The 26,145-nt window shown below is 50.5% G+C and overlaps 1 pseudogene; it reads left to right on the top strand.

Moving 5' to 3' along the window:
* The first annotated feature begins 18 nt into the window (after positions 1–18).
* On the top strand, positions 19–24,924 carry LOC129355796 (11-beta-hydroxysteroid dehydrogenase type 2-like; annotated as a pseudogene).
* The last annotated feature ends 1,221 nt before the right edge of the window (positions 24,925–26,145 follow it).

The raw sequence follows: 26,145 nt of genomic DNA, 5'->3' as shown, positions 1-26,145 counted from the left end.
TCCCCCTGCAGCCTCTATATATTGAGCCGTGCAGCCGGAGGTCTGCAGTCTTCTGCAGACAGTCAGAGAGAGAGAGGAGTGTGTTCAGCAGAGAGAGACTGAAGCGACGCTTGCAACACGATGGACGACTACAACCTTCCCTTCTGGATCTACCTGGCCGCGGCGGCAGTGTTTGTGGGCGGGCCATGAAGAGGATCCTGGCGTCCCACCTGAGCGCGGGGCCCACCCTGGTGGCCTGGCTGGGGGCCACGGTTCTGGTGGAGCGGCTGTGGGCGTTCTGCCTGCCGGCCGTGCTGCTGCTGGTTCTGCTGGCCGTCGTCTGCTGCGTCCGCTCCGGCTCCGGGACGGCCCGCAGCCCGCTCGTCCGTGGAGGGCAAAGCCGTCTTCATCACAGGTAAGGAAGCTCCGCCTCCTTCCTCAGGTGCGTCAAACTCTGAGAAGCGAGCTCAGAGCAGAATGCGTGCAGGCGGCTCCTGCTGGGAGTTGATGTCTGAGACGCTGCTGCACAGACCTGCAAGGAGCCCAGAGCAATAAAGAGGTCAAAGGTCAGAAGAATGTGGAAGAACTACTTTAGAAACTTGTTTGGTAAGTTTCCTGCAGGTTCCAGATAAAACCACAAACACAGTTTTTCACTTTCTCTGCTCAAACAAAATCTGAGCTTGAATTTATGGAGAGTAGCAAACAGCGAGGGAACCTGAAGGAGCTGGAGGGGCGTGTCTGTCTGTGTCTGTGTGTGTCTGTGTGTGTCTGTGTGTGGTGTGTCTGTGTGTGTGTGTGTGTGTGTGTCTGTGTGTGTGTGTGTCTGTGTGTGTGTCTGTGTGTGTGTGTATGTGTGTGTGTGTGTGTGTGTCTGTGTGTCTGTGTGTGTGTCTGTGTGTGTGTGTGTCTGTGTGTGTGTGTGTGTCTGTGTGTGTGGTGTTGTGTCTGTGTGTGTGTCTGTGTGTGTGTGTGTGTCTGTGTGTGTCTGTGTGTGTGTGTGTGTCTGTGTGTGTGTGTCTGTGTGTGTGTGTGTCTGTGTGTGTGTGTGTGTGTGTCTGTGTGTGTGTGTGTGTCTGTGTCTGTGTGTGTGTGTCTGGTGTGTGTGTGTGTGTCTGTGTGTGTGTGTGTGTCTGTGTGTGTGTGTCTGTGTCTGTGTTGTGTGTCTGTGTGTCTGTGTGTGTGTGTGTGTCTGTGTGTGTGTGTCTGTGTGTGTGTGTGTGTGTGTCTGTGTGTGTGTGTGTGTGTGTCTGTGTGTGTGTGTGTCTGTGTGTGTGGTCTGTGTGTGTGTGTGTCTGTGTGTGTGTGTGTGTGTGTGTGTCTGTGTGTCTGTGTGTGTGTGTTGTGTGTCTGTGTGTCTGTGTGTGTCTGTGTGTGTGTGTGTGTGTGTGTGTGTGTCTGTGTGTGTGTGTCTGTGTGTGTGTGTATGTGTGTGTGTGTGTGTGTGTCTGTGTGTGTGTGTGTGTGTGTGTCTGTGTGTGTGTGTGTGTGTGTGTGTCTGTGTGTGTGTGTTGATCTAATCAATCGATCATCCTTTCTACCAATTTTATTACTCAATAAAAACAACAAGAATCAATACTCATACTGACAACATAAAAATAAACCAAGAAGTTCGTACTCTTTTTTTCTTTTTTAATGGAGAAATGTAAAATTTGTGCCGTTTGTTTCAGTGTGTGTGTGTGTGTTTCAGTGTGTGTGTGTTTGAGTGTGTGTGTTTCAGTGTGTGTGTTTGGTGTGTGTGTGTTTCAGTGTGTGTGTGTTTCAGTGTGTGTGTGTTTCAGTGTGTGTGTGTTTCAGTGTGTGTGTTTCAGTGTGTGTGTGTTTCAGTGTGTGTGTGTGTTTCAGTGTGTGTGTGTTTTGGTGTGTGTGTGTGTTTCAGTGTGTGTGTGTTTCAGTGTGTGTGTGTTTTATGTGTGTTTGTGTTTCAGTGTGTGTGTGTTTCAGTGTGTGTGTGTGTGTATGTGTGTGTTTCAGTGTGTGTGTGTTTTATGTGTGTTTGTGTTTCAGTGTGTGTGTGTGTTTCAGTGTGTGTGTGTGTGTGTGTGTGTGTGTTTGTAAATCGCCGGCGGTGGAAACATTTCAAAATGGCCGCCCCTCTCAGCTCTCTCAAAAGTAAAAGACTCGTTGCCATTGAGACCGGGAGCCATCAGGCAGCACTTAAGCTCCGCCTCCAACCGACGTCGGGCGAAACTCGGCGTGTCAGAGAATGCTAAAACGATGTAAGCAAAACAGACGACCTTTAACCTTTGGCAGGAGCCAGATAAGACGCTCCGTTTCTCTCTGTGACCTCAACGGCATCAAGCAGGCATCTGCAACTGGCGCACCTCCAAATGTCCCTGAGCCGCTGCCATTGAAAGGTTAGAGGTCATAGTGAGACGGCCGGGCGCCGTCTAAACAATCGATCATCCTTTCTACAAAGATCAGATTCAAAACTGATCAGCAACCTGGCGAGGGTCAGAGGTCATGTACAAACCATCTGGACTCCATCCAAAACATTTCTTCAGCTGTCAACCTTCAAAGCAGGTTCAGAGGTCAAAGGTCAGAGAAACGACCAGAATCCTCAGAGCTCCTCCTCAGATTCTCCAGGCTTCAGGACATTTGGAGGTGACTGGGTTCGGACCCGGGTCAGCTGCCAGGTTATGTTTGTCCAGTCTTGATCCGGGTCCTTCTGACAAGTGACCCTAACCCTAGTGACCCTAACCCAGTGACCCTAACCCAGTCATTTATTCTGCTGGTTTTTCTGCCCCAGTCGTTTTTATTGCTTTCGTTATTTTGCTCTTTATTTCTCCGGTTCTTGTTTTTCTCCAGGTTTGGTTGTTTTTCGCCGAGTTCTCTCTGTGTTTCGTGACTTTTTGTTTCTCCTCTTGCTATTTTTGCCTCTGATATTCCGTGTCATTCTGTTCCCACGCGCCCTCCGCCCCCTGCTGCTGCCGGGTTCATCAGAGTTCAGCTTAATGTGAAAACCAAGTCAATCGGTGGCGAAGAGTTCGCCTGGTTCAGCTTGGCGCTGGTCGGACTGTTGTGCAATGCGCTGCGCTCCGACTGGGTTTCTGCTTATGGAGAGTTTTTCTCTCAGAAGAAGCAATGCTGACCTTTGCTGTCTGTAAAAATGGAGGAAAACACCCAGATCTGCAGAGCGTTGCTCAATACTTGTGCAGAGACTCGTCACGATGGTCCGGTACCACAGAACCCTCTGCAGCACCACAGAACCAGCGCCTGGACATCATAGGAGACGTGATGAAATGTTTGGGTGAACGCCAGCAGAGGAAGAACATCTGATGTTATTTATAAAGAAACAACAGAACCTGACGAGTCTCTGATCTCATTACAGACCTGAGAGCAGCAGGGGGCGGCGGCTTTTAATGAGGCTTCAGAATACAGACCACCTCAAAGTATTTCACATTTGTTATTGGGACACGACATGATCACGAGTCTCATGAAATATTTTCCCATCTTCTGGCTGTTACATAACCTGGAGACAGAGAACATCTTGGAGCATGCCCAGAGATCCACAAATTGCTCAACAGCTCTCTGATCCTCATTCCTGCTGTCTCCAGCCTGGCAACCGGCGGCCCGGCTGAGCCCAACAGAAACCCAACAGGAACCCTAAAGGAACCCAACAGGAACCCTAAAGGAACCCCAACAGGAACCCTAAAGGAACCCCACAGAAACCCAACAGAAACCCAACAGGTGCCTCTGAGTGTAACGGGTCCAAACACAGCAGATACAGGACCGACCGATACAAACCTTCTCAACATTTCTGAGAACATCAAGTTTTATCTGCATGTTCTCCTGGAGCGAGCCGACCCAAAGTCAGAACCTGGTTCCTGTGGAACCTGGACCATGTGAACCAGGACCAAGCAGAAGGTTCTGCTTGGTCCGCCTGGACCCCTGCAGCCTGGGTAATCGGAGCTGCAGATGTTGCTGCTGGCCTCCACTCACACACAGATGTGTTTCTAACCTGTTCGTGTCTGTGTGTCTGACAGCGTTGGTTTGTTTCTTCACCGTGGGGCCCCTTGGAGCCCTGGCCCCGTTGCATTCCAAAATGTTCAGCTGTCCTCCTCCTTTGTCTAAACTGGACTCTTGACCCCAGCTCCCCCTGCAGACAGAGGGAAGCGCTGAGCTCTCCTCCAATCGATGCAAGCATTCAGCAGTTACTCTGGAACTCAGACATGAATTATGTAAGCTCAATGAAACAATTAGTTCACAATTGGTTAATAATTAGCTAATAGTTTTAGTTGGAGCACCAGGCTCAGCATGATGCCGTGTTGCATTCATGATGCCGTGTTGCATTCATGATGCCGTGTTGCATTCATGATGCAGTGTTGCATTCATGATGCCGTGTTGCATTCATGATGCCGTGTTGCATTCATGATGCCGTGTTGCATTCATGATGCCGTGTTGCATTCATGCTGCGACTCTGGCAGTAAAACGGCTTCCTGCCCAGGGCAGCAAAGCCTGAGGGGAGGCGCATTGATGCAGGCTGTTGGTTCCAAACCACTTCATGGTTTTCTGCTGCTTCTTAGTCGGTCCAGTCAGTGTGCATGAGCGCCCCCCTGTGGTGAGCATGTTGTAAGAACATGCTGTGTCTCTGCTGATGCTCCTGTTGGTGTCTGACTGAGCGGCAGTTAGTGTGCACTTTGATTCGGTTTCTGTACATTTAAATCTGCTCCACTGTGCCGCAGCGCCCCTCGGCTCTGGTCGGACCCCCACACCTGCTTTCATCGCCCCCAGCTGTCAGACTGCGACTCGGAATGACCCGGCAGGTGAAGCCAGCTGGCTCGGCCTGCGGCGGGGAGCCGAGCAGAGGATGGATTTCACTCCCACTCAGTGGCTCCTTTCTCAGGACGCGATGCTGGACGTCCTCCAAGGACACGGCAGCAGCAGCGTGCCAACGCCTCGCCGCGCTCGCCAGCAGAGCCGCCACACAAAGAGGCCCAAAGAGAACAGAAAGTTCTGCTGTAGGCCTTGGAAGAGCTGGACAACGAAACGGGTCGCAAGACCACAGAGGATGGACATCAGAAACCTGAAAGTCCATTTAGTGGTTGTGGGCCCAACAGTCGGCTGGTTCTGCCAGAATCATCAATTAAACATGATGTCAATATGGATGATTTTCCTGTTTCTCCCAGCATGTTGAGTTTTCTCCACTTCCAAGTCTTAAAGCAGCTGCTGCAGGTTGAAACCAACCAAATGCTTCTGATCGGTTTGCTCTGAATTCACTTCATTTGGAGAAAACGAGGCAGTTCAAAAATATTCATATCATCAAAACAGGATGTGAATTGAACACGTCACTTTCTTTGCCTTTAGTCGAAAGACTCAAACCTGAAGTCTGTAGATTTACTTCTGCACCAGATTCACAAAGCAAAAAGCACCAAATGGAGGAAATTCATTTGGAGCAATTTTAGCTTCAGATCTGGACGCTTTAGTGCAGGGGTGTCCAAGTCCAGTCCTGGGGGCCACTGGAGGCCCTGGAACCTTTAGATGAGCCTCTGTTGCATCAGCTGACTGGAATAATGAGCCATTGATCCACACAGGAGGAGGTGATGAAGCCGTTTCATTCCAAACCTGCAGCACTGGAGTTTGATACCCCTGCTTTAGGGTCAGAGGTCACCATGTTTAGATTCTGAATTCCAAACTGTGACCACATGATCATGAATAAGAACATTTTATGTCTATTACATGTGATGTATAGATCAGTGTGTGCTGCATAGAAAGGATGTCGCTGTTTGTTTCTGTCACATAAATTTATAAAAAATTAATAGAAATCTGTCAGTGAAGCAAAATGATCCTGAGTTTTCAGCAGTTTGACACAAACATCTAAAACAAAGTTACTGAGTGGCTGAGTGGAGCTGCCTCAGGATCAGAAGATAAACCCACAGCAAACACTTCTGACCTCTGAACTTTTCTGCAGGTCTATGTAGAAAAGAAAACATCAGACGTACAGATTTGTGTTCAAGCAATTAAGAAGTCTGTAATCAGGTTTTAGTTTGGATTTTATAAACCTTTTGACAGAATCAATCACAGTTTAAAGGGAACCACGATTAGTGATAAAAATAAACCTTATTTGGGAAATATTTTATCTTAGATGTAAAAACACAGTAATAATACTGTAGGTTATTTAGTTTTTATAAATTGTAATAAAGTATTGTCACAGGAATGTCCGGCCGGATCGGTGATGTCAGTAGACAGGCTGTATAGCTTCTGTTAGCATCTCAAAGAGCGTCCAGCTCTGCCCGTCTCAGCACAGCATTTATTGTTAGCTCGTTAAGGTCTGCTGGTATAAATGGCTCAAAGTTTTGTGGAGAAATGTCCAGGTCCAGATTAGGTCTTTGGTTGTGTTCCTCTCTGGCTCTCCTCTCTCTCATGTGGGAAATTATCCAGATTCGCCTCAGATTTTATTCTTTTTATCACAGCCGATAGTAACATGGTGTGACATTATGTAAAATTACACCAGTCAAACGCAATATGGTCAACATCTACTGGGGTACCGTTGGCCTTCCTGTGTTTACTCTGTAGACTCCAGTACAGAACGGGCCTGGTGACGTCATCAACCCATCGGTGAAAAATGGAGACCTCCATGGATGACAAAAACAACAAAAGACTACATTTTTTTGAAGTTTTGGTGTAATAAAACAGCATTCATTTAGTTAATAGGAAAATTAAAAACATATTTAGGTCAAAATGTAAACTAATCCTGGATCCTTTTAATGTTTAGGAAAGTGAGACATAAAAGTGGTGCAGAAACATGTTTTTACACCTCAAGAGCTTAAATGGAAGATAGATAAATCTGTTAAATTACATGAAATACTTTTGCAAGAAAGAATGAAATGTAATGATGGTTTGGCATGGAAGCAGGAAGCATCATTGATTCCCAGTTTTCCCTCTGTGTCCCTGCAGGCTGCGACACCGGCTTTGGGAACGCTGCGGCGAGACATCTGGACTCTCTGGGTCTGGACGTTTTCGCCACCGTTCTAGACCTGACAGGAGACGGAGCCAGAGCTCTGCGCAGAAGCTGCTCGTCCCGCCTCACCCTCCTGCAGGTGGACATCACGCAGCCACAACAGGTGCAGCAGGCGCTGCTGGACACCAAGGCCAAGCTGGGCCTCCGAGGTGGGTAAAGGTGGAGCACGTCCATACGCACACACAGCATCCTGAGCTAACACACAGTGGGATGCAGATATGAAGGCATCAGGAAAATAAACCTTAAATGGATCGAAAGCAAAAGTTTGAAGGGAGCTGAGGGTTTGGGGGACGGAGAGTTGGGGGACGGAGCGTAGGGGGACGGAGCGTTGGGGGACGGAGTGTTGGGGGACGGAGTGTTGGGGGACGGAGCGTTGGGGGATGGAGAGTTGGGGACTCTCCCAACTCTCCATCCCGCAACTCTTTCCCTCAACTCCTTCCCCCAACGGAGTGTTGGGGGACGGAGCGTTGGGGGACGGAGCGTTGGGGGACGGAGCGTTGGGGATGGAGCGTAAGGGGACGGAGCGTTGGGGGATGGAGAGTTGGGGGACGGAGTGTTGGGGGACGGAGCGTAGGGGGACGGAGCGTTGGGGGATGGAGAGTTGGGGGACGGAGCGTTGGGGGATGGAGTGTTGGGGGACGGAGCGTAAGGGGATGGAGCGTTGGGGGACGGAGTGTTGGGGGACGGAGCGTTGGGGGACGGAGCGTTGGGGGATGGAGTGTTGGGGGATGGAGCGTTGGGGGACGGAGTGTTGGGGGACGGAGCGTTGGGGGATGGAGTGTTGGGGACGGAGCGTAGGGGGGAGCGTTGGGGGATGGAGCGTTGGGGGACGGAGTGTTGGGGGATGGAGCGTTGGGGGATGGAGCGTTGGGGGACGGAGTGTTGGGGGATGGAGCGTTGGGGGACGGAGCGTTGGGGGATGGAGCGATGGGGGACGGAGTGTTGGGGGATGGAGAGTTGGGGGACAGGGCGTTGGGGGATGGAGTGTTGGGGGACGGAGCGTAAGGGGATGGAGCGTTGGGGACGGAGCGTTGGGGGACGGAGCGTTGGGGGATGGAGCGTTGGGGGACGGAGTGTTGGGGGATGGAGAGTTGGGGGACGGAGCGTTGGGGGATGGAGCGTTGGGGGACGGAGTGTTGGGGGATGGAGAGTTGGGGGACGGAGCGTTGGGGGATGGAGTGTTGGGGGACGGAGCGTAAGGGGATGGAGCGTTGGGGGACGGAGTGTTGGGGGATGGAGAGTTGGGGGACTCTCCCAACTCTCCATCCCGCAACTCTTTCCCTCAACTCCTTCCCCCAACGGAGTGTTGGGGACGGAGCGTTGGGGGACGGAGCGTTGGGGGATGGAGTGTTGGGGGACGGAGCGTTGGGGGACGGAGTGTTGGGGGATGGAGAGTTGGGGGACTCTCCCAACTCTCCATCCCGCAACTCTTTCCCTCAACTCCTTCCCCCAACGGAGTGTTGGGGGACGGAGCGTTGGGGGACGGAGCGTTGGGGGATGGAGTGTTGGGGGACGGAGCGTTGGGGGACGGAGTGTTGGGGGACGGAGCGTTGGGGGACGGAGCGTTGGGGGACGGAGTGTTGGGGGATGGAGCGTTGGGGGACGGAGCGTTGGGGGATGGAGCGTTGGGGGATGGAGCGTTGGGGGACGGAGTGTTGGGGATGGAGCGTTGGGGGATGGAGCGTTGGGGGACGGAGTGTTGGGGGACGGAGTGTTGGGGGACGGAGCGTTGGGGGATGGAGTGTTGGGGGACGGAGCGTTGGGGGATGGAGCGTTGGGGGATGGAGCGTTGGGGACGGAGTGTTGGGGGATGGAGCGTTGGGGGACTCTCCCAACTCTCCATCCCGCAACTCTTTCCCTCAACTCCTTCCCCAACGGAGTGTTGGGGGATGGAGCGTTGGGGGATGGAGCGTTGGGGGATGGAGCGTTGGGGGATGGAGCGTTGGGGGACGGAGTGTTGGGGGATGGAGAGTTGGGGGACGGTGTTGGGGGATGGAGTGTTGGGGGACGGAGCGTAAGGGGATGGAGCGTTGGGGGACGGAGTGTTGGGGGATGGAGAGTTGGGGGACTCTCCCAACTCTCCATCCCGCAACTCTTTCCCTCAACTCCTTCCCCCAACGGAGCGTTGGGGGACGGAGCGTTGGGGGACGGAGCGTTGGGGGACGGAGTGTTGGGGGACGGAGCGTTGGGGGACGGAGCGTTGGGGGACGGAGTGTTGGGGGATGGAGCGTTGGGGGATGGAGCGTTGGGGGATGGAGCGTTGGGGGATGGAGCGTTGGGGGATGGAGCGTTGGGGGATGGAGCGTTGGGGGATGGAGCATTGGGGGATGGAGCGTTGGGGGACGGAGTGTTGGGGGATGGAGCGTTGGGGGATGGAGTGTTGGGGGACGGAGCGTTGGGGGACGGAGCGTTGGGGGATGGAGTGTTGGGGGACGGAGCGTTGGGGGACGGAGTGTTGGGGGACGGAGCGTTGGGGGACGGAGCGTTGGGGGACGGAGTGTTGGGGGATGGAGCGTTGGGGGATGGAGCGTTGGGGGATGGAGCGTTGGGGGACGGAGCGTTGGGGGACGGAGTGTTGGGGGATGGAGCGTTGGGGGATGGAGCGTTGGGGGACGGAGTGTTGGGGGACGGAGTGTTGGGGGACGGAGCGTTGGGGGATGGAGTGTTGGGGGACGGAGCGTTGGGGGATGGAGCGTTGGGGGATGGAGCGTTGGGGGACGGAGTGTTGGGGGATGGAGCGTTGGGGGACTCTCCCAACTCTCCATCCCGCAACTCTTTCCCTCAACTCCTTCCCCCAACGGAGTGTTGGGGGATGGAGCGTTGGGGGATGGAGCGTTGGGGGATGGAGCGTTGGGGGACGGAGTGTTGGGGGATGGAGAGTTGGGGGACGGAGTGTTGGGGATGGAGTGTTGGGGGACGGAGCGTAAGGGGATGGAGCGTTGGGGGACGGAGTGTTGGGGGATGGAGAGTTGGGGGACTCTCCCAACTCTCCATCCCGCAACTCTTTCCCTCAACTCCTTCCCCCAACGGAGTGTTGGGGGACGGAGCGTTGGGGGACGGAGCGTTGGGGGATGGAGTGTTGGGGGACGGAGCGTTGGGGGACGGAGTGTTGGGGGACGGAGCGTTGGGGGACGGAGTGTTGGGGGATGGAGCGTTGGGGACGGAGTGTTGGGGGACGGAGCGTTGGGGGATGGAGTGTTGGGGACGGAGCGTTGGGGGATGGAGCGTTGGGGGATGGAGCGTTGGGGATGGAGCGTTGGGGGACGGAGTGTTGGGGGATGGAGCGTTGGGGGACTCTCCCAACTCTCCATCCCCCAACGGAGTGTTGGGGGATGGAGCGTTGGGGGATGGAGCGTTGGGGGATGGAGCGTTGGGGGATGGAGCGTTGGGGGACGGAGCGTTGGGGGACGGAGCGTTGGGGGACGGAGCGTTGGGGGACGGAGTGTTGGGGGATGGAGCGTTGGGGGACGGAGCGTAAGGGGAACATGGACGAAGTCTTAAGCTCCAGATGTTTGGCAGCAGCTGCTGGGATTGATGGATAGGTGGCCTGGGACCACAGGAACAAACATCCACTTAACTGGTCTGGATGGTTTGGAGCATAAAAACTAGTCCAGATGGACATGCAGGTCTCCGTCTGCTTTGGACCGGTTCTGGGTTCATCTGAATGAAGCTCTACAGCCGCATTCATTCCAGTCCAAGTTTCACTTCCTCTGCTGGTTCTGCTGGTTCTGCTGGTCCCTGCAGTCAGTGGACTGTTTGTGCCACAGCCTTCTAGGAAACCCTGGAACAAGCAGCTGTTCTGGGACCAGTCCCAGAGGCAGCGGCGTCCACTGGGACGAAACGCGGAGGGGCGGTCTCGTGTTTCACCCAGGAGTCAGCCTCTCTGTGATTGGCTCAGAGCTGCAGCCTCTCTGTGATTGGCTCAGAGCTGCAGCCTCTCTGTGATTGGCTCAGAGCTGCAGCCTCTCTGTGATTGGCTCAGAGCTGCAGCCTCTCTGTGATTGGCTCAGAGCTGCAGCCTCTCTGTGATTGGCTCAGAGCTGCAGCCTCTCTGTGATTGGCTCAGAGCTGCAGCCTCTCTGTGATTGGCTCAGAGCTGCAGCCTCTCTGTGATTGGCTCAGAGCTGCAGCCTCTCTGTGATTGGCTCAGAGCTGCAGCCTCTCTGTGATTGGCTCAGAGCTGCAGCCTCTCTGTGATTGGCTCAGAGCTGCAGCCTCTCTGTGATTGGCTCAGAGCTGCAGCCTCTCTGTGATTGGCTCAGAGCTGCAGCCTCTCTGTGATTGGCTCAGAGCTGCAGCCTCTCTGTGATTGGCTCAGAGCTGCAGCCTCTCTGTGATTGGCTCAGAGCTGCAGCCTCTCTGTGATTGGCTCAGAGCTGCAGCCTCTCTGTGATTGGCTCAGAGCTGCAGCCTCTCTGTGATTGGCTCAGAGCTGCAGCCTCTCTGTGATTGGCTCAGAGCTGCAGCCTCTCTGTGATTGGCTCAGAGCTGCAGCCTCTCTGTGATTGGCTCAGAGCTGCAGCCTCTCTGTGATTGGCTCAGAGCTGCAGCCTCTCTGTGATTGGCTCAGAGCTGCAGCCTCTCTGTGATTGGCTCAGAGCTGCAGCCTCTCTGTGATTGGCTCAGAGCTGCAGCCTCTCTGTGATTGGCTCAGAGCTGCAGCCTCTCTGTGATTGGCTCAGAGCTGCAGCCTCTCTGTGATTGGCTCAGAGCTGCAGCCTCTCTGTGATTGGCTCAGAGCTGCAGCCTCTCTGTGATTGGCTCAGAGCTGCAGCCTCTCTGTGATTGGCTCAGAGCTGCAGCCTCTCTGTGATTGGCTCAGAGCTGCAGCCTCTCTGTGATTGGCTCAGAGCTGCAGCCTCTCTGTGATTGGCTCAGAGCTGCAGCCTCTCTGTGATTGGCTCAGAGCTGCAGCCTCTCTGTGATTGGCTCAGAGCTGCAGCCTCTCTGTGATTGGCTCAGAGCTGCAGCCTCTCTGTGATTGGCTCAGAGCTGCAGCCTCTCTGTGATTGGCTCAGAGCTGCAGCCTCTCTGTGATTGGCTCAGAGCTGCAGCCTCTCTGTGATTGGCTCAGAGCTGCAGCCTCTCTGTGATTGGCTCAGAGCTGCAGCCTCTCTGTGATTGGCTCAGAGCTGCAGCCTCTCTGTGATTGGCTCAGAGCTGCAGCCTCTCTGTGATTGGCTCAGAGCTGCAGCCTCTCTGTGATTGGCTCAGAGCTGCAGCCTCTCTGTGATTGGCTCAGAGCTGCAGCCTCTCTGTGATTGGCTCAGAGCTGCAGCCTCTCTGTGATTGGCTCAGAGCTGCAGCCTCTCTGTGATTGGCTCAGAGCTGCAGCCTCTCTGTGATTGGCTCAGAGCTGCAGCCTCTCTGTGATTGGCTCAGAGCTGCAGCCTCTCTGTGATTGGCTCAGAGCTGCAGCCTCTCTGTGATTGGCTCAGAGCTGCAGCCTCTCTGTGATTGGCTCAGAGCTGCAGCCTCTCTGTGATTGGCTCAGAGCTGCAGCCTCTCTGTGATTGGCTCAGAGCTGCAGCCTCTCTGTGATTGGCTCAGAGCTGCAGCCTCTCTGTGATTGGCTCAGAGCTGCAGCCTCTCTGTGATTGGCTCAGAGCTGCAGCCTCTCTGTGATTGGCTCAGAGCTGCAGCCTCTCTGTGATTGGCTCAGAGCTGCAGCCTCTCTGTGATTGGCTCAGAGCTGCAGCCTCTCTGTGATTGGCTCAGAGCTGCAGCCTCTCTGTGATTGGCTCAGAGCTGCAGCTCCCACAGGCCTCATCATTAGAGCTCAGAGACTTGGCTGCTGCTCACAGTCATTCAGGGATACGCTGGCTGCTGTGTGTGTGTGTGTAGTTGTGTGTGTGTGTGCGTGTGTAGTTGTGTGTTTAGGTGTGTGTGGGGTGTGTGTGTGTGTTGTAAGGAATGAAGGTAAAGGTCACAAACACTCTCTCAGGGCTTCTATTTGTTCTTATGTTGTGGGGACATAAAGCTCTGCGGTGACTCTCCTCACTTTGAGGACAAAGATCAGAAGTCTTCATCACGAGTCATTAAAGTTTAACACAGCGGTTTGAGGTCTGGGCCAAGTTTCCAGGAAAAGTCAGGGATGCATTGGGACCTCCTGCGCTGAGTGAGAAAATGTTTATGGAACATTGAGCAGATTTGTTTAATCCTTCGGTTGCAGAAGTATTCAGAGGGTTTGTTGAGGCTGCAGACGCTGCTTTGTCCTCAAATGTCCCTGGGACATGTGTCCTAGAAAGAGAAATCGAGGGATGGAGGAATGAAAGATGAGATGTCCTCAGTCAGAGTGGCTAAACATGTGGACCAACGAACCCAGCCTTGGGTAATTTGCTTTATTTCATCTTTAGAGCTCAGCTTTGATCTCCAGAAGCATTTGAAGCCAGAATTGTTCTGAGTTCTTATAAAGACAATAAAAACAATGGTTTGTATTTATTGTCTTTATTCTGGTTTAACCTGATTTTGTTAAACACCTCACACCTTCTCTCAGGCTGGCTTCCTCCTGATGGTCCAGTAGACCCGGTTCTACTGGATCCAGAACATCTGGTTCTGACCCAAACCAGCCTGTTCCCCTGCTGGCCTGTGGGGGCGCTGCACCAAGAACCACTGCAGGAAACGACACTAAAACCTCTGAAGACACTGAGAGCAACTTCCTGTTTCACCAGATGAAACAAGATGGAGGCGTCAGAGTTTAGTTTTCTCTTTAGTCTTTGGTTGAAGACCAGGAGCCATTTCTGCTGCTAGCGCTAGGCTAACATATTAGCTTTGGTTGGATTTACCCAGAATGCCCTGCGCTGTAGTCACTTCCTGCTTTTGGAGTGGTCTCCGGTCCGCTTGGCGTTCACATTCAACTAGAGTTCTCATCAACTGAATACTGAGGTTTGGAGGACCAGAGGTCAGAGGTCAATTAGTGTTCACGCCAAATGGACTGGAGTTGAATTAAAGCTCCAGTCCAGAGCTCGGATTGGACTGGAGCTCAGGCACCCCACCTTGCCACCACCTAAGGCAAGGTGGTGGAGGAAGTATGATCCAGGCTTGCAGGTATTGCGTTGAACATGCTGAGACAGACTGGCGACCTGTCCAGGTGACCCTTTTTATTATTAATTCCCACACACCTGGCCCCAAACATGATTTACCCAACATCAGTTTTTTAACAGTGGAACTTCGACATTTTTTTTGTCTTTTTCTTAATAATGAACCACAACTGTTCCACTAGACAGCTTGGAATTTTTAACATTTAATATAGTTACTGAGAAAAACAAAACAAAACATCCATCTGAATAAATGATTTCTGGTAAAAACCTAATAATTTTGTATTGATTGGTTGAACATTTGTTGTATTTGAAATTTACCCGGTAACACTTATACCCTATTTACCTGAGATAAGATCCAACTTGTGTATTTTTTTGTGAGTTCTGCTTAAATCAAGCCGAATATTACAAAATGGTTCGGATGGATGGATGATGATGGATGGATGGATGATGGATGGATGGATGGATGATGGATGGATGGATGATGGATGGATGGATGGATGATGATGGATGGATGGATGATGGATGATGGATGGATGGATGATGGATGGATGGATGGATGGATGGATGGATGATGGATGGATGGATGGATGATGATGGATGATGGATGGATGGATGATGGATGGATGATGGATGGATGATGGATGGATGGATGGATGATGATGGATGGATGGATGATGATGGATGGATGATGGATGGATGGATGGATGATGGATGGATGGATGATGGATGGATGGATGATGGATGGATGATGATGGATGGATGATGGATGGATGGATGGATGATGATGATGGATGATGGATGATGGATGGATGGATGATGGATGGATGATGGATGGATGATGATGGATGGATGATGATGGATGGATGATGGATGATGGATGGATGATGGATGGATGGATGATGGATGGATGGATGGATGATGATGGATGGATGATGGATGGATGATGGATGGATGATGATGGATGGATGATGGATGGATGGATGATGATGGGATGGATGATGGATGGATGGATGGATGATGGATGGATGGATGGATGGATGGATGGATGATGATGGATGGATGGATGATGATGGATGGATGATGGATGGATGGATGATGGATGATGATGGATGGATGATGGATGGATGGATGGATGATGGATGGATGATGGATGGATGGATGATGATGGATGGATGGATGGATGATGGATGATGATGGATGGATGATGATGGATGGATGATGGATGGATAATGGATGGATGGATGGATGATGATGATGGATGATGGATGGATGATGGATGGATGGATGATGGATGGATGGATGATGATGATGGATGGATGATGGATGGATGGATGATGATGGATGGATAATGGATGGATGGATGGATGATGATGGATGGATGATGGATGGATGATGGATGGATGGATGGGATGATGGTTGATGATGGATGGATGGGATGATGATGGATGGATAATGGATGGATGGATGGATGATGATGGATGGATGATGGATGGATGATGGATGGATGGATGATGGTTGATGATGGATGGATGGATGATGATGGATGGATGATGGATGATGGATGGATGATGATGGTTGATGATGGATGGATGGATGATGATGGATGGATAATGGATGGATGGATGATGATGGATGGATGATGGATGGATGATGGATGGATGGATGATGGATGGATGGATGATGGATGGATGATGATGATGGATGGATGGATGATGGATGGATGATGGATGGATAATGGATGGATGGATGATGGATGATGATGGATGGATGATGATGGATGGATGGATGATGATGGATGGATGATGGATGGATGGATGGATGATGGTTGATGATGGATGGATGGATGATGATGGATGGATGATGGATGGATAATGGATGGATGGATGGATGATGATGGATGGATGATGGATGGATGATGGATGGATGGATGATGGATGGATGGATGATGATGATGGATGGATGATGGATGGATGGATGATGATGGATGGATGATGGATGGATGATGGATGATGGATGGATGGATGGATGATGGATGGATGGATGATGGATGGATGGATGGATGATGGTTGATGATGGATGGATGGATGATGATGGATGGATAATGGATGGATGGATGGGATGATGATGGATGGATGATGGATGGATGATGGATGGATGGATGATGGTTGATGATGGATGGATGGATGATGATGGATGGATGATGGATGATGATGGATGGATGATGGTTGATGGATGGATGGATGATGATGGATGGATAATGGATGGATGGATGGATGATGATGGATGGATGATGGATGGATGATGGATGGATGGATGATGGATGGATGGATGGATGGATGATGATGATGGATGGATGGATGATGGATGGATGATGGATGGATAATGGATGGATGGATGATGGATGGATGATGGATGGATGATGATGGATGGATGGATGATGATGGATGGATGATGGATGGATGGATGGATGGATGGTGATGATGGATGGATGGATGATGATGGATGGATAATGGATGGATGGATGATGATGGATGGATGATGGATGGATGATGGATGGGATGGATGGATGGGATGGATGGATGATGGATGGATGGATGATGGATGGATGATGATGATGATGGATGGATGGATGGATGGATGATGATGGATGGATGGATGGATGATGGATGGATGATGGATGGATGGATGATGGATGGATGGGATGATGGATGGATGATGATGGATGATGGATGGATGGATGGTGATGATGATGGATGATGATGGATGGATGATGGATGGATGGATGATGGGATGGATGGATGGATGGTGGATGGATGGATGATGATGATGGATGGATGGATGGATGGATGATGGATGGATGGATGATGGATGGATGGATGATGGATGGGATGGATGGATGATGGTTGATGATGGATGGATGGATGATGATGGATGGATGATGGATGGATGGATGATGGATGGATGGATGATGGATGGATGGATGGATGATAGATGGATGATGGATGGATGGATGGATGATGATGGATGATGATGGATGGATGATGATGGGATGGGATGGATGGTGATGATGGATGGATGGATGATGATGGGATGGATGATGGATGGATGATGATGGATGGATGATGGATGGATGGATGATGGTTGATGATGGATGGATGATGATGATGATGGATGATGGATGGATGATGGATGATGATGATGGATGATGATGGATGGATGGATGGATGGATGGGATGGATGGATGATGGATGGATGATGATGGATGGATGATGGATGGATGATGATGGATGGATGATGGATGGATGGATGATGATGGATGGATGATGGATGGATGGATGGATGATGGATGGATGGATGGATGATGGTTGATGATGGATGGATGGATGATGATGGATGATGGATGGATGATGGATGGATGGATGATGGATGGATGATGGATGATGGATGATGGTTGATGATGGATGGATGGATGATGATGGATGGATGATGGATGGATGGATGGATGGATGATGGATGGATGGATGATGATGGATGGATGATGGATGGATGGATGGTTGATGATGGATGGATGGATGATGATGGATGGATGATGGATGGATGATGATGGATGGATGATGGATGGATGGATGATGGTTGATGATGGATGGATGGATGATGATGGATGATGGATGGATGATGGATGATGATGATGGATGGATGATGGATGGATGGATGGATGGATGATGGATGGATGGATGATGGATGGATGATGGATGGATGATGGATGGATGATGATGGATGGATGATGGATGGATGGATGATGATGGATGGATGATGGATGGATGGATGGATGATGGATGGATGGATGGATGATGGTTGATGATGGATGGATGATGGATGATGATGGATGATGATGGATGGATGGATGATGGATGGATGGATGATGGATGGATGGATGATGGATGGATGATGATGGATGGATGATGGATGGATGATGATGGATGGATGATGGATGGATGATGATGGATGGATGATGGATGGATGGATGATGATGGATGGATGATGGATGGATGGATGGATGATGGATGGAGTTGAACATGAACCTCTCTGGTCAAGGTTTCTGTCTCAAGCAGAAACGTTTTTAAATATATTGTTTGTCTTGATAATCCAGTCGAGTTCCAAGAATAATCTGAGGTTCTGTTGAGCTGACTGGTTCCGGTTTCCTTATTTGACAGGAAGTCACCTGGTCGCTCCCTCTGAGCCTCTACAGGCCGTTCTCAGACCTAAACACGGATCCCACAGTGACCGAAAACAAAGCATGAGATTCTGGGTCATTGACCCCAGAAGGGCGATCAAGGCTTGTTTACAGACAGGGAGAGAGACCGACCCGACTGCTGCTGACCCGACCGACTGCTGCTGACCCGACCGACTGCTGCTGACCCGACCGACTGCTGCTGACCCGACCGACTGCTGCTGACCCGACTGCGGTCTTATCTGCACGGACCCACCCTCCAGATGTTACATAAACCCTCGGAGACCATTGGTAGATTTCCACAACTGACCCAGAAACAAGGAGCGGAGGTCCTTCACTAAGACCCCAAAGCCACAGAACCCGGTCCAGTCAGGACATCAGAACCTGGTCCGGTCAGGACATCAGAACCTGGTCCAGTCAGAACATCAGTAGGTCAGAGCAGTCTGTGTTTTTCCACTTTCCTCTAATATCAAACATTAACATTCAGGAATTAAAGTCAAACCAGAACCGTTTAGACTCAGCTCAAAGGCCTCAGCTTCCACTTGATGACTGAGTGTCTCTGTGTCTCTGAGTGTCTCTGTGTGTCTCTGAGTGTCTCTGTGTGTCTCTGTGTGTCTCTGAGTGTCTCTGTGTCTCTGAGTGTCTCTGTGTCTCTGAGTGTCTCTGTGTGTCTCTGAGTTTCTCTGAGTGTCTCTGTGTGTCTCTGAGTGTCTCTGTGTGTCTCTGAGTGTCTCTGTGTGTCTCTGAGTGTCTCTGAGTGTCTCTGTGTGTCTCTGAGTGTCTCTGAGTGTCTCTGTGTGTCTCTGAGTGTCTCTGTGTGTCTCTGTGTGTCTCTGAGTGTCTCTGTGTGTCTCTGAGTGTCTCTGTGTCTCTGAGTGTCTCTGTGTGTCTCTGAGTGTCTCTGTGTGTCTCTGAGTGTCTCTGAGTGTCTCTGTGTGTCTCTGAGTGTCTCTGTGTGTCTCTGTGTGTCTCTGAGTGTCTCTGTGTGTCTCTGAGTGTCTCTGTGTGTCTCTGAGTGTCTCTGAGTGTCTCTGTGTGTCTCTGAGTGTCTCTGTGTGTCTCTGAGTGTCTCTGTGTGTCTCTGAGTGTCTCTGTGTGTCTCTGAGTGTCTCTGAGTGTCTCTGTGTGTCTCTGAGTGTCTCTGTGTGTCTCTGAGTGTCTCTGTGTGTCTCTGAGTGTCTCTGTGTGTGCATTTGTTTGTAATACCTTGTGGGAACCATTTTTCTGATACACGCTACACTGTGGGGAGCCACTGCTCCTTATTCCCAGCATCAGCATGGTCTCTGTTAGGGTTAACACCTGTTTAACATATTTAACAAAGATAGAAAAGACAAGAGTCAGTATTCTTGCTATGGACAGAGATGTGCTCTAGTTACAATCTCCTACCGCTCTGAGCACGCCCTGGCTCTCAACGCCTTTTATTTCCTTAGCTTTCCCTGGTTACGTGAGGGTCACAACCTCTATAGGGGGAAGGGTAACAAATGGCTGCAACTCAGAGATAAACACATTCCAACATACATAGTAAGAAAAACAAGAACTGGTTGCAGGTGCGACCTCTTGACCTGCACTAAATCCGTTTAAGGCCATCTGGGTGAGATGTTTCCAGAGCTTCCTCTTCCTCTGTCAAACCGACTCTTACATGCACGTCTCACCAGGGCCGCACCAACTCAACAACTCACAAGAAACAGCAATACCTGGGTTAACTTATATACAATTATTCCAACAGTCTCCACAAGGGGAAACGCCGTTTATGGGAATAAGGATACAGTTTAGGCAGTAGAAATAAATGTGTGTGTGTGTGTGTGTGTGGGTGTGTGTGTGTGCAGGTCTGTGGGGTTTGGTCAACAACGCAGGTGTGTGTGTGAACTTGGGAGACGCAGAGCTGTGCTTGATGTCCAACTTCAGACGCTGCATGGAGGTTAACTTCTTCGGCACGGTGAGCGTCACCAAGAGCTTCCTGCCGCTGCTGCGACAGGCCAAAGGTCGCATCGTCAACATCTCCAGCCCAGCCGGTGTGTAACACACACACACAAACACACACACACACACACAGTACATAACTCAAGGTGTTGACTTTGTGGCACACATTTGTATCCAGAGCCCAGCAGTTGGTATGTTTCTATAGAACAGGGTGAGAAACTTCAGGCCTGAAGGCCCAGAGACGTGTTTCTACTTCAACACACCTGAGTCACTTAACGAGCTCATTAGCATGAGCTCCTCAATGCAGAACCTGAGTTCTGCATTGAGGAGGAGATTCAGATGTTTGAAGTTGGATGGACCAGGAAGACATGTATGTAAGAGTTGCAGAACAGCAGCCCTGGACGGCCTGTTGTAGAAACCAACACTGTTGTAAACTCATGAACTCCATCCTCCCGGACCTGCTGGATCTCCATAATCCTGAAGAACCTGAGGCCAGAACCAGAACATCTGCGCTCTGGTTCCGAGCTCTGACATCTGAAAGTTGGATTGGATTTAATTCAGGTGGATCAAGATGAAGGCGTTCGCCACCTTAATAACTGAGAAATAACGGATATTTCTTAGTGAAAATGCTAAAAACTGCCAGTGCTTTTCTCTCCTGTTCAGTCAGAACCAACTTTCTGTTGGTTCAGCATTTGGCTGCAAAGTGACAGAGTGAAAGAGTTCATGGGGTGTAAATACTTTGGCAGGACTCTGGACCGCTCCAGAGTCAGCCACCTGCCAAAGCAAACAGACTGAGCCAGTCCAACTCAAACTGTCTGGGAGCCAAAACTAATCAATCACAGATCTTAAGGACAGATATTTTCCACCCTGGACAACAAGTTGAGCAAACTGTGTTGTGACATTAACCCATTAAAGTCCAGCTCTGCGCTGACTCACTGGGGGCCGACGGTGGGCAGAGCAGGCATCTCCGGTCAGGTTGGTGACATCAGAGTGACGCTCCGACCTCCTCTTCCAGGTGACCAGCCGTTCCCCTGCCTGGTGGCGTATGGAGCGTCCAAGGCGGCGCTGAACCTGTTCACTGAAACCCTGAGGCATGAGTTGGTTCCCTGGGGGGTCAAAGTGAGCACCGTCCTGCCGTCGTCATTTAAGACAGGTAAGCCCTGCCCCCAGACCCGACCTGGACCGATCAGAGCAGTTCCCCCTGCTGGACATTGTCCAGCTCTACACCTGTAGCTCAGCTTGGACAGAGCGGCCAACGATAACTAGATGTCTCAAAAACATATCATGTTGTTAAATACAAATATAATATTCAAGATTAGGAGACTATAAGGGTTGAGAAACCTTGTTTGCCCCTGGGATCTGTTCTCTTTATCTTTGAAGGAAGCAATGAGTTTGTCACTTTGGAGACGGATGGCCAGTTGGTCTGGTAGGAAGAATGCGTCGTTTGCATACGACCCAGAGTCTCTGGAACTGAACTTTACGACCCCAGAGGGGGACGGGAACTGAACCAGAGAATCCCGGGAACAGAGCAGGATGCTTGCAGTTACAATTGCCCTGACAGGAAGACAAAAGGACAACAGGTGCCAACCAGGGGTAAAGAGGTGACACCAAGCAGGAGAGTGGATCAAAGGCTAGATGTCCCAAGAAACTCTAGTTTTATGGTCCAGAGACAACAAACAACTGTAACGTCAGGAGATGCAAAGACAGAATCTTGAGAATGTGTATTGGGTTTGCTGCTCCTTCATGCAAATGTTGTAATTAAGCCTCGTAATAAAATATGCAGTTGCAGATCAGGTTAGAACTGGTCTGGAGACAGACAACAGGATGTCTCTGGGCAGAGTCCACCGTTCAATTGGAAGATTGCATAAGAAAATGTAACCGTCTCCCTGTGTCCTTAATGTCCAAAGAGATTGTTAGGAAATAGATCCAACACATGTAAACAAATTTAAATCGTTAGGATCAAAACTCTCTACATTTATGAGAAAGCGTTTACTTCAGTCAGCTTCCAAGCTCAACACCAGTACAGATCAGATTTTAGTGGCTATCGACCCGTTCCGCTCCAGTACCGACCCGTTCTGCTCCAGTACCGACCCGTTCTGCTCCAGTACCGACCCGTTCTGCTCCAGTACCGACCCGTTGCGCTCAGTACCGACCCGTTGCGCTCCAGTACCGACCCGTTATTCCCAGCATTAGCACTACAACGAGTCCTTCAAACACTTGAAAACTGAGATGAGTGACCATCTCAGTCAAGGAAAACATTTATTATTAAACTAAAATTTTCTATTCACAGACAAAAGTAATAAACCAAACTAATAAAAATTAAGGCTGACCAGAAACTTTCCCTGTGGAGTCTGACATAATTACTGATCCATAATAACCAGATTCTCATTATTGATCCCTGAGAACATCTCCACTCTTTCCTGCTTGCTTTCTCATCCAATCAGATCTAAAAGAAGAAAACGTCCCGTTTGAAGTCAGACAGAACCTCTTGGTACCCAGTGGTTCTGAGAGCTCAGACTCTTCCCAACCCAGAGATCTCGTGTGAGAACAATAAATAAACGCTGCTTGGTTTCCAGTTAAGGAATGAAATCATTCGATCTGTCTCGGTTATTATAAGCTCCAGTTCCAAACTGAGCTGGGATCAGAACCAACAAGAAGGAAAGGTACCAGTAAGAAGAGCTGGTACCGGTTCTCATGGCACAGCTGCATGACAAAAATGTACCTCTTCCTGTCACAACTCACCTTGATGAATTTTTACCACTCTTTATGTGAACTTATTGGTTTTAGTTTGTGTTGATGCAGAGTCAGTTGTGAGTCAGGAGAAGATCCTACTGTTGGACCAAAACACTGAACTCACTGCTGAGATCGACGCGAGACCAGCCGCCCCGACGCGAGACCAGTCGCCCCGACGCGAGACCAGTCGCCCCGACGCGAGACCAGTCGCCCCGACGCGAGACCAGCCGCCCCGACGCGAGACCAGTCGCCCCGACGCGAGACCAGTCGCCCCGACGAGCGACCAGTCCCCCGACGCGAGACCAGTCGCCCCGACGCGAGACCAGTCGCCCCGACGAGCAACCAGTCGCCCCGACGAGACCAGTCGCCCCGACGCGAGACCAGTCGCCCCGACGAGCGACGTCGCCCTGACGCAAGACCAATCGCCCCGACGAGCGACCAGTCGCCCCGACGAGCGACCAGTCGCCCCGACGCGAGACCAGTCGCCCCGACGCGAGACCAGTCGCCCCGACGCGAGACCAATCGCCGACGCGAGACCAGTCGCCCCGACGCGAGACCAATCGCCCTGACGCGAGACCAATCGCCCTGACGCGAGACCAGGCCCCGACGAGCGACCAGTCGCCCCGACGCAAGACCAGTCGCCCCGAGGAGCGACCAGTCGCCCCAATGAGCGACCAACCCCTTTCATGACATTGTTCCGACCACCCTGGCCCTTTAATGCATCACATCATATGAGCTTCGTAGCATTACTGGTCATTGCAGTAAAGTTTGTTTGGACAATTGGTGCTGTCACGATGTCAGTTGCCATGATAACTCTGCACTCTTCTCCTAGCTCCCTCCAGCAACAATGCGTACTGGGAGCAGCAGCACCAGCAGCTCCTCCAGAGTCTGTCTCCGGCGCTGATGGAGGAATACGGCGAGGACTACTCGCCGAGTCCAAGAACCTGTTCCAGAGCTTCGCTGAGCCCAACCCAGACTTCAGCCCCGTGGTGGACGCCATTGTCCATGCGCTGCTGTCGCCACAGCCGCAGACACACTACTTTGCTGGGCCCGGCATCGGCCTCATGTATTTCATTCACAGCTACTTCCCACTCAGCATCAGCAACCGCTTCCTGCAGAAAGTTTGTGAAGAAGAAGCTGATGCCACGCGCGCTGAGGAAACAGTCAGGTCTGGAGGCGAACCTCGGCCTCATCAACAACAACAACGAGGAGAAGCTGCAGCCGCAGTAAAGCGTAGAGGACCACTCCAGTAACACTCATAGAGCCAGAACCCTTCTGTTTGACTCCGCCCACCTAGGAGGACTCACCTGGACGTCGGGAGGCGGAGCCTGTTAGCCATAGAAGTACGAGTCGATCAGAGAACAGCATCAGGTGTGCTCTATGTGCCTTCATCACTAAGAGAGCAGAACACACATGGACCAAAGGGGGGGCTCACGTCAATCATTCAGTCACCGGTTCCTTAGACTCCAGCCGCTTGACATCCCTGAACTCCTGAAGTGAGCGCTCTCAGTCAAACAAGCTACTGCCCGACCGTCAGCCTCTCTGTTTTACCTCATCACACTCCTCTGAAAGGACGTGGCCAATCTCTTCAAAATAAAAGTCCCCACATTGGTGATACCAAGCCTCAGTCCTTCTGCGTGAAAGCTGCTGTACCTGTAGCACATTGCCACAGCCTAAGGCACATATTTCATGAAAAATATCTATTTAATCAGACACATGCTCCAGATTTTATAACTGAATGTAACACACACACACACACACACACATCAGATCACGAGAGGGAACCCACCAGCCGCATGGTTTTTTCCGTCCCTGAGAAATGTTTGAATCTGTCCCGGTCTGCAGCAGATTTCCAGAGCCGATCCGTTACCGTGTGCCGAGTCCGAAGAACCATCTGTGGAAAGGCCCCATTATACTGTTTTATAATCCAACTATTTATGGCTTATTTTCTTCTATCACTTAAACTGTGAATTTTATACAAAAAACGAAAGACTGTAAAACAAAAATGTATGTTCACTTTGTTCATTCTTTCATAGAAATAAAGTTGACTTTTTCAGACATAAGAGCTGCTAATTTTTTGAAGATCTAATTGGAGATCAGTTTCAGGAAGCAACAAGATCTAATGACTTTAGAGCTTGTTGAAAGAAAATGAGTCGTTTATCATTTCATGTCATAAAAGAAAGCAGCAGAGCCACACCTGCAGCTCTGTGTGTGTGTGTGTAGGTGTGTGTGTGTGTGTGTGTAGGTGTGTGTGTGTGTAGGTGTGTGTGTGTGTGTGTAGGTGTGTGTGTGTGTGTGTGTGTGTGTGTGTGTGTGTGTGTAGGTGTGTGTGTGTGTAGTGGTGTGTGTGTGTGTGTGTGTGTGTGGTGTGTGTGTGTGTGTGTGTGTGTGTGTAGGTGTGTTCATTGAGATGATTGATGCTGCTAAATTTGATTGAATGATTTCAACATAAATTAAAAGATTTCAAATTATTAAAATTTCTATGTAAGATTTTAAGGAGCTGAAAAGTTTACTTTATAAAAGTTCAAAGAACAATATTCATAGTTGGATTGTTTTGTTACCATAGCAACAATCTGATGCTGTGAGGTTGATCTTTGAGTTTGAGCCGTTTGTTCACAAATATAAATGAATAAACTGTAATTATAACTGATAGTTTTTAGATTGGCCAGTTAATCTACTTTAATCTCCCAGATTAAATCCAACAGAGCTGCTAGAACATCAGAACTTGATTTTCTTTTAACACCATCTCTCAAACTCGTAACATTTAAAGACACAAAGTTAAAATGAGAAACACAGAAAAGTGAGAAGGTTACTGAACGTCTGGTGTTCAGGAAAAGGTAAGAATGAAGCACCGACTCCCTTCCACTGACCTCTGACCAGATAAGGAGATCAGAATGTATTCATCAAACTTGTGAATGCTTAACTTTACCTTATTTATTAATCTGGCCTATTTAATCTAAAAAAACTTTAGAAATAAAGAATACATTTTCCTTGAAGCATAAAGCAGCAGCTTGTGTCTGTGCAGTGGTGATTCCTGCATTACCTCAGGATGTCCAGTCGGGGGTCCTGGCCTAACCCTAACCCTAACCCTAACCCAGGATGTGTCCTGGCAGTGGACGTGTTTCCTCCGGTTCTGGCTGGATCCATTTTGGGCCGGACTGCAGCTCTTGTTTGCAGGATGCCAGCTCCTTTTGGTGAGTTTCCAGAAGCATCTCGGTGGTTTCTCAACCCAACCAGTAACGAGGCCCGGTGCGGCGCCATCTTGGCTAAGATGTCAATGACTT

This window comes from Poeciliopsis prolifica, unplaced genomic scaffold (genome assembly GCF_027474105.1).
Source record: "Poeciliopsis prolifica strain line A6 unplaced genomic scaffold, Auburn_PproV2 SCAFFOLD146, whole genome shotgun sequence".
Lineage (NCBI taxonomy): Eukaryota > Metazoa > Chordata > Actinopteri > Cyprinodontiformes > Poeciliidae > Poeciliopsis > Poeciliopsis prolifica.
This window is presented reverse-complemented; position numbering and strand designations above follow the sequence as displayed.